Below are 8,547 nucleotides of genomic sequence, written 5' to 3'. Positions count from 1 at the left end.
CAACTCATAACACAAATATCATCCTAAATACATTCTCTCAAACATCAATATTTTTCAAGTATGAAACATCAATAATGAAGTTCACTCCTAGATGATCAATGCATCGATTCAAAGTGTTAAAACCATAGAAAAATTCAATGTAAGAAATATTATAAATACAAGTATCATTCTAATAGAATTATGCATAACAAACCCACTCACGACTTAGACAATTAAATTTCAGAGACGTGCTAATCCTTCACCGGTTCATTACCTGAAGCTGAGATTTCACCGCCTAACCAAAGTATAAACACAACCATCAACAAGAATTAGACAAAAATAATCAAACAATGAAACCCTAGGTTTCACCAACAAACAACCCTAAACCAAAGAAGTCCAAGAAACAACAAAGTTTAACTTGTGCAACAGTAATGCTACAGTGACCAATAACCCTACCAAGCAATGGTTCATGGATTCAATAATCCAAAGAAGCTATAACAACCTAAATCCAACTATTATCTTCTCAAAGCAATAATCAACTAGTTGAACATGAATTAAACCAAAAAATCAACCTCTAGATCATACATCTTATGAACACAAGGAAGAGAAGGAAAAGGAGAAGCTTACCTCTAAAAATCCAAGTATAAGAGTTAATCCAAAGCTCTAATCATACAAGAGCAAGGACTAGCACCCTTCCTTCTTGCTCTAAAGGAAGCACAAGGGAGATGAGGAAGAAAGGAGAAGTGATGGGGTAAAGGGTTAGGGTTTACAAAGACTCAAAATGCCTTTAAATCGAGACTTCACTAGGATAAAGAGCACATCTGGACTTCACTAGGAAAAACATGGTAGTACTTAGGGAAAAGCACACCCATGCTTTTGTCCATGCAAATTACATGAATTTGATGAAAAAAACTCTTAGCTCTATCAATGGTCTTAGAGCAGAGTCGTGCTCTCTGAAGCATAGGGTTGCTTAAGGGGGCGCACATTACAAGTTTACCAATTTCAAGCCAAAATAAAGCCAAACATTCCCCTGTAAAGTTCATGGGCATAAGAAAAGCCTAAACTTGGGTGTGCTTATGTTTTTAGACTTTAATATACTGAAAAGACTACTTTATAATGACAAACTTCACCAACTAAACCAAACACTTCTAAACACACACAAAAAAGATGAAAAAGATAGGGAAAAGTTTGCTAATAAAAAACATATAGGTCCAGCGGTTCTTGGAGAACCCTTAGTTCCATCATCTCTTGTGAGTAGTAAATGAGTGAGGTTAGCTCAAGGATTTATTTGGGTTGATTGATTTGCAAACTCCAAGGGTTCTATTGCACAATAGGGCCGTATGTTCTATTTTTTTTTATTTCTATTGAAATTATTTGACTTCTTAATTATTGTTGTTTTAACTTGTTCCATGAGGAGAGACCTCAAGTAGGGGTGATACGCCCTTGCGTACCGCAAGTGCACAGGTCATAAGTAGTAGTATAATGTACCCAATAAGGGTCGGGTAGTTGAATCCACAGGGACTAGGTATCTTTCAATACTAGTTGCTCTTCTAACATCTAGCCTAGTCAAAAGGTATGGGGAATATCTAATATAATTCTAAAGGAAAATAGGAAAGGTTGGAAGAAGGATGAGAAATAACAAGAAGATAGACTAAGTTGTAACAACGATGAGAAGTATCACCCCCGGACTAATCCCCGAGAGAAAAGTGTATTGACTCTTCTCCAATGACTATCAAGTACATCCTATGGCTCCTATCTGTGCTCTGAAAGTAATGACACATCTACAGTAATTAAAGAAGTTGAATTTTGTAATCACAACTATGGGTATCATGCACATCGAGTTTTGCAATTACACTATAGCAACTACAACTATGACAATTAACACATGTCAAGTTTTGTAACCACAACTGCGGTAATCATGCACATCATGTTATATGACACAAGATTTAACATAGGAAAACTAATAAGACACCATAGATATTGAAGGAAAGTAAATCAAATACACAATGTTAACATGATTCAATAGCCTGGGCACCAGAGAGAGGTTAGCCCCTCATAGGTACACACAACATGGAAGAGATAAAGATAACTGATAAGTGCTTGAGTAGACATATTTCTCTATATGTTTTAAATGCATTGAGCATCATTTTTACCATGCTTTATGTCTCATAAAATGTATTTGATGTTCCTTTGTGCAAATAGATTGTGAATGCCTTGAAGGAAGAATAGGAAGCAAAGATAGGTTATGAAGGCACATTTTGGGAGATTTTGTGCAACATAAGGATCAAGACACAAGAGGTGCTCTTGTACACAGGGGTGTGTGCCAAATTCCAAGAGAATTAAAGCCAAATTATAAACTGGAAGGGCACAAAGACAGTCACACTACTATGTCCCTATTTATGTGAAGAATTCAAGAATCTTCCCAATGATGGTTAGAAAACGAGAAGCCTTATAACCTACCACATGGACGTTTACATGATAAATGCCTAAATGTATGTATTTTATAAGTATTTGTGTGCGTATGATTTATGTATTCCTTGATGAATCTATGTTTTTTTATGAACTAAATTGGTTTCTTTCATATTACAGCCATAAAAGAAGCCCAGGTGAGCTCAACAACGCAATTCAAGAAGAAATCCTCACCGAAAATGGCATTTTAGAGCACTAGACACTATAACACCACTATAGCAGCCTGAAACACGAAAGCTTAAAGAAAATGCTAAGTCTAGAGGTTCATACGGGTAGCCATATGGCCGTGAAGATTTTGTGAGTTGGAAGCATGCAGGATTATAGTAGTTTTACTTAGCTTTTATTGTAGCTTTTACTGTAGTAACTTACATAGTTTTGGCGATTGATTTGAAACTTCACGGCCCGTATATCACCCGCATGCCATCCCGAGGGGTACTTTTTAAAATATTCTAGGGTATCTTTTTGAGGGAGGTCTTCTTCTTGGAGCACACCACCACCTTTGATCAAAGATCTACTCAAGAAGAACGCTTTAGAGGGCACCTCTGAGTGTGAAATCGAGGGAGAGAGCGTGATTCGGCAAGATCTACTCCTAGGGCATACTTGTAGGAGCTTAAAGACGATGAAGGAGCTTCTTCACGAGGTTTCTCAAGCTCATTCGCCTCCTCATCCTTGAGGGAGTTGATGCTACTTTCTTTAATTGTTTTCATGGACCTTGTTGTGTATGTGACTAGCATGAACAACTAAACCACAAGGTCACCGGATGTAGGTAAACCTTGAGGGTGAACTTGTGTAGATTGGATGCTTTGATTTATTTATTGTATTTGGTGTGTTTGTAATCCTTGCTTGGTGCAGTTCATGGTATTGGTACACATGGGAACTCTGTGTATCGATTTCTAGGTTATACTAGGTTGCGTGACAATCGCCCTAGTATTAGACACGCCTAGCTTGGAAGGGATACATGTGCAAATATGCTATGACCATTGGGTATTTTATACCCCTCCATCAATGGCCATCCATGTGGCCTCAAGAGAAGATTGTGGGGCCTTGTTAGAAAGAGTACTGTATCAAAGTACTGTAGCAAATCACTGTCGCATGGGAGGCTCACACGGTCACTAGAGGCACGTGACAGAGTCAATTTCTGACTATAAATAGCCATTTTGCCTCTTTACCAACTTTGATAAATCTTTATTTCATCATAGCATCAAGGGAGCCTTTGGCAACCTAGCTTCGGAGAGGGATCCTTCAAGACATTAAGCGACCCATCAAGGCCATCATCACGAATTCAAGGGGTTTTTTTCCATGGTTTTTATTCCTTTTCATTGCACTATTATTTGCTTTGTAATTTTCCCCATGGAGGGCTAAACCGTAGTAGGTATTTAGGCATGTGAACCCTACGATCATATCTTTGTATTGATTTACATTATGTTTTCTATTAAATCAGAGTTTAATTGAGTTTCAATCTTGTTTTCTCATTGCTTGTATGTCATATTAATCCTTGTGGTTGATTTTTATTGCATGATTTGTTGCCTTGGTGAGATAGAGGTCTCCATTAGGGTTAGAACTCCAAGATTGATGAGGGTTAAGAGGGTGAGTCATGAGATAGTGGAGTGTCCCCTTTCTCCTCTGATGAGTGCATCTTATCTACATATTCCCTATGCTTTACGTATTGCATGATTTGTTGCATCGATGAGAGAGAGGTCTTCTTTTGTATGCTTTTTGTGAACCTAAGGCCAAGAACTTTCAATTTTCCTTCTTAGATGTTTTAATGTGGTATTTTTGCTTGAGGACAGGCAAAAACTTAAGTGTGGGGAGTTTGATAAGTGATTGTGTATAAGTAATACGAAGTATTATTTTCTTACATTGAGCATCACTTTTACCAAATTTTATTGCCTATTCATGTGTATTTGTGTTCTTTTGTGCATGCAGGGTTGTGGAGACAAAGTTAGATAAAAAAAGGCAAAAGTAGATCATGGACATGATTGTGTCGAAGATATTAGATGGAACAAAGGTGAAGACACAAGTTGTGCTCAATGACATGTGGGTGTGTGCCAACCTCCATTATGCTGAAGAGAATACACAAAGTGGAGGGGCACAAAGGCAGTCACACTCATTTGTTCCGACTCATGCAAGATTAGTAAGAGCTCTGTCAATGTGGTTTCATTAAAGACACAACGTGATCTATAGTATGGATGTGTGCCCATTCATGTGACCTTGATGAAAATAGTGGATTTGGGAGCATTTTGGCAAAGTACTGTGTAGTTATCGCAGGAAAATCACTGCAGCAGTTACTGTTCACAGCTCGTAGAAAATGGATTTCTGGAAATCCACACGCCATTGTGGAAATTTCACATGCCCGTGTGGATGCCCGATTCCAGCCCTTATAAATACCTCGTTTTGAGGAGTCTTTAAGGATCCTCTTCCTATCTTTTGACCATCTTTGGAGGCGATCGCGGCTAGGGTTTGGAGAGGCTTTTGCTAGGTTTTGGGTGTGGTTCCATAGCCTTCGATATCGAGTTCCTATGACAGAGAGCTATTGGGGGAGCTTTCATCGGCATCGATTCATCGAGGTATGCCCTAGGCTTGACAAGGGAACCTTTGCAGAAGACGAGGCAGCTCCACAAGATCATCGATACGGACTACAAGGGGGTTTTATCTTTGGATTGCATGCATTTACTCTTGATTTCATATTTGCTTGTGTATTGCTCCATGGAGTGCTAAACCCCTAGTTAGTGCTTGGACTTGTAAACCCTAGGATAATTTTGTTTCATTGACTCTTATTATGTTTCTTTAATTGATATTTTAATTGAGTTTCAACCTTGAATGCTTTTTAAAATGATTTTCCTTTAGAGTGACACTAGAGTTGAGAGTCTATCTTGGTAATCATTGTGAATGAGTGACACTTCATTAGGGTTAGACAAAGCAAGGTTGGAGAGGGTCGAAAGGGTGAGTTGAGAGGTAGCAGAACATCCCCTTTACCTTCCAATGTGGTTTATCATATCTCCATGTTCTAAGAGTTCTTTGAGGTTATGACAGAGTGAACTGCTAATAGAAAAACTCCACTGGGGCTAAGTTGTGCAAGTAATAAAGTGAAGTGTTGAAATAATCCTTAGTACTAGCGCTAAATTATGACTAGGGATCTTTCACCTGGATAAAAGGGTTAGATCTATATTAGAGAATAGGGTTTATCACTAAGAGTCCCTAGAGCTTTAAGCAACCTCACATAGTGTGAGGTGTCGAGAGTATTCCTTTTCGCCGAGGCATAGTGTAGGGTTAGTCACGGTTAACCTTAGGTTTGGGACCATGTGTATTTGGATTTCCACGACTCAATTAAACATCATTTATAAGGCATAATGATTAGTCTTGCACTTGAAACAATAGTCCTAGGGTGAGCAATGTCCGGGTACCCAATCATTCTATCGATTACTTTTCCTTATTCCTATTGTGTTTACTTTCTCTTTTCTTTATTTTATTTGCATTGATATTATCCACCCAAATCTTGAATCGATTCACTTGCTAGCTAAATAGTATCACTACTTGCTTCCTAACAACTATTCTCTATGGGTACAACTACCCACTCACCAAGGTACTTTATTACGTCGACATGGTACACACACACAAGGGGTGCGCCATCCATGTCGATGGTCTTCAAGAGCCTCGTCGTCTTCTTCAAAGACTCCATGTTGTAGATCATGTTGCATCTTGCTTTCAAACACATTGACGAAGCTCTTGACAATGCTACACAAGTTGGAACAAATGAGTTTGACTGCCTTTGTGCCCCTCCACTTTGCGTATTCACTTGAACATTTTGGAGATTGGCACACACCCACATGTCTATGAGCATAAGTTGTGCCTTGATCCTTGTTAGGTCCAAGAGTGTCCTCAACCATTGCATCCATGATCTATTTTTACTTCCTTTCTTCCAAACTTGTCTGCACAACCCTAAATGCACAAAAGAAATCAAATACACACGAATGCCCATGTGGATGCCCAATTCCATCCCTATTTAAGCCGTGATTCAGCCAATTTTGGGGGCCATCTTTCATCCTTCTCTCCAACTTTTCTCCATCTTTTCTGAGGGCATCGATTAGGGTTTGGAGAGGCTTTTGGCAAGTCTTTGGAGTGGTGCTATGGATTCGACACCGTGCTTCTCTTGAAAGAAGGTTATTGGGGGAGCTTTCATTAGCATTGATCCGGCGAGGTGTGGCCTAGGTCAGACAAGGGGACTTTTGGAGAAGAAGAGGCTACTCCACAAGACCATCGACATGAATAACGAGGGGATTTTCTTGTGGATTACCTGTTTTTACTTTTGATTCATTATTGATTGTATATTGCTCCATGGAGAGCTAAACCCCCTAGTGGGTACTTGGATTTTGTAAACCCTAGGATGTTTTTGTTTCATTGACCTTTTATTATGCTTTCCTTAATTGATGTCTCTAATTGAGTTCTAATCTTGAATGCTTGTTCAATGATTTCTCCCTTAGAGTGTCACTATGGTTGAGAGACCATCCTAGTAACCTTTGTGGATGAGTGACACACCATGAGGGTTAGACAAAGCAAGGTTAGAGAGGGCTGAGAGGGTGAGTCGAGAGGTAGCGGAGCGTCCCCTTTCCCTTCCGATGTGATTTATTCTACCTCCATATTCCAAGAGTTCTTTGCGATCATAGTAGAGTGAAGGGCTAAGGGATGAACTCCGCTGGGGATAGTTGCGTGAGCAATAGAGTGAAGCGTTGAAGTGACTTTAGCACTTGGGGATTAATTCTGACTAGGGATCTTTCGCTTGGACCAAATGGTTAGATCTATACATAGGAATAGGGTTTATCACATGTAATCCCTAGAGCATTTTGCAACTTTACACAGTGTGAGGTGTTGAGACTGTTTGATTTCTCCACCGGGCTATAGTGTAGAGTTAGTCACAGTTAACCTTAGGTTTCGGACCGTGTATTTAAGGATGTCCATGACTCATTAAGCATAAATTAGGAGACATAATAGTTGGTCTTGCACTTGAAACATTAGTCCTAGGGGAGCATTGTCCGAGTACCCCACTTCTATCGATTATCTTTCCTCTCACTTATTTGTGCCTCTCGTTCTTGTTTCTTTTATTTCTGTTTACATTACATTTCATCAACATAATCATTGTTCATATTCACTTGGTTAAGTGGCAATCTTAGTATTTTTATTCCCCACTGCCTATGGATACTGACAACGTTCTTGCTTATCTCCCGCAAGTGCCCCGGTTTATCAAAGTAATAAATCCCTTATGAGTGGGTATCGTATCCACAGGGAGTAGGGAATAAAAACACTTCAATTATTTCTTAAATAAGTGAAGAGTGAATAATAGTTGTGTGACAAGATGCAATGTTAGAAAAGCAAAAGATACAAGAAAAAGAGCACAAGTAAAGAGGAGGTAAGGCAATTGTTATAAATGGGGTACCCGGATATTGTTCCACCTAGGATGATGGTTTCAAGTGCAAAACTCTCTATTATGCTTTCTAACTAAGGCATTAATGAGTCGTGGAGATCCTTCAATACATGGTCCCAAATCTAAGGTCAACCATGCCTAACTCTATACATGTCCCGGAGGAGAAATTGAACAATCTCTCAACCTCCACTCGTATAGAATTACAATGAGTTCTAGGGATTCCAAGTGATAAATCCTCTTCCTAGATGTAGACCTAACCCTTCGGTCGAGGTGGAAGGTCCCTTGTCACAATTAAGCCCTAGGTGCTAAAATCACTTCAACGCTTCACTGCGTTGCCTCTACAACTAAGCCGCAGTGGAAGGTCATCCCTTACCACATTCACTCTACTATAACCGCAAAGAACTCAAGTTAATGGAGGTAGGATAAATCACACTGGAGGGGAAAAGTGACACTCAGCTACCTTTCGACTCACCCTCTCAACCCTCTCCAATCTAGATTTGTCTAACTCTCATGGTGTGTTACTAAATCACAAGGGTTACCAAGGTGAACTCAAAACCCTAGTGTCACTCTAAGGGAGCATTCAATCAATCAAGCATTCAAGATTGGAATCAAATAAAACATCAATTAATGAAAGCATAATAATAAGGTTTAATAACACAAGTACATCCAAGGGTTCACAA

The sequence above is a fragment of the Dioscorea cayenensis genome, chromosome 8 (assembly GCF_009730915.1).
Source record: "Dioscorea cayenensis subsp. rotundata cultivar TDr96_F1 chromosome 8, TDr96_F1_v2_PseudoChromosome.rev07_lg8_w22 25.fasta, whole genome shotgun sequence".
NCBI lineage: Eukaryota > Viridiplantae > Streptophyta > Magnoliopsida > Dioscoreales > Dioscoreaceae > Dioscorea > Dioscorea cayenensis.
The sequence above is the reverse complement of the archived record's forward strand: the minus strand, read 5'-3'. Positions refer to the sequence as shown.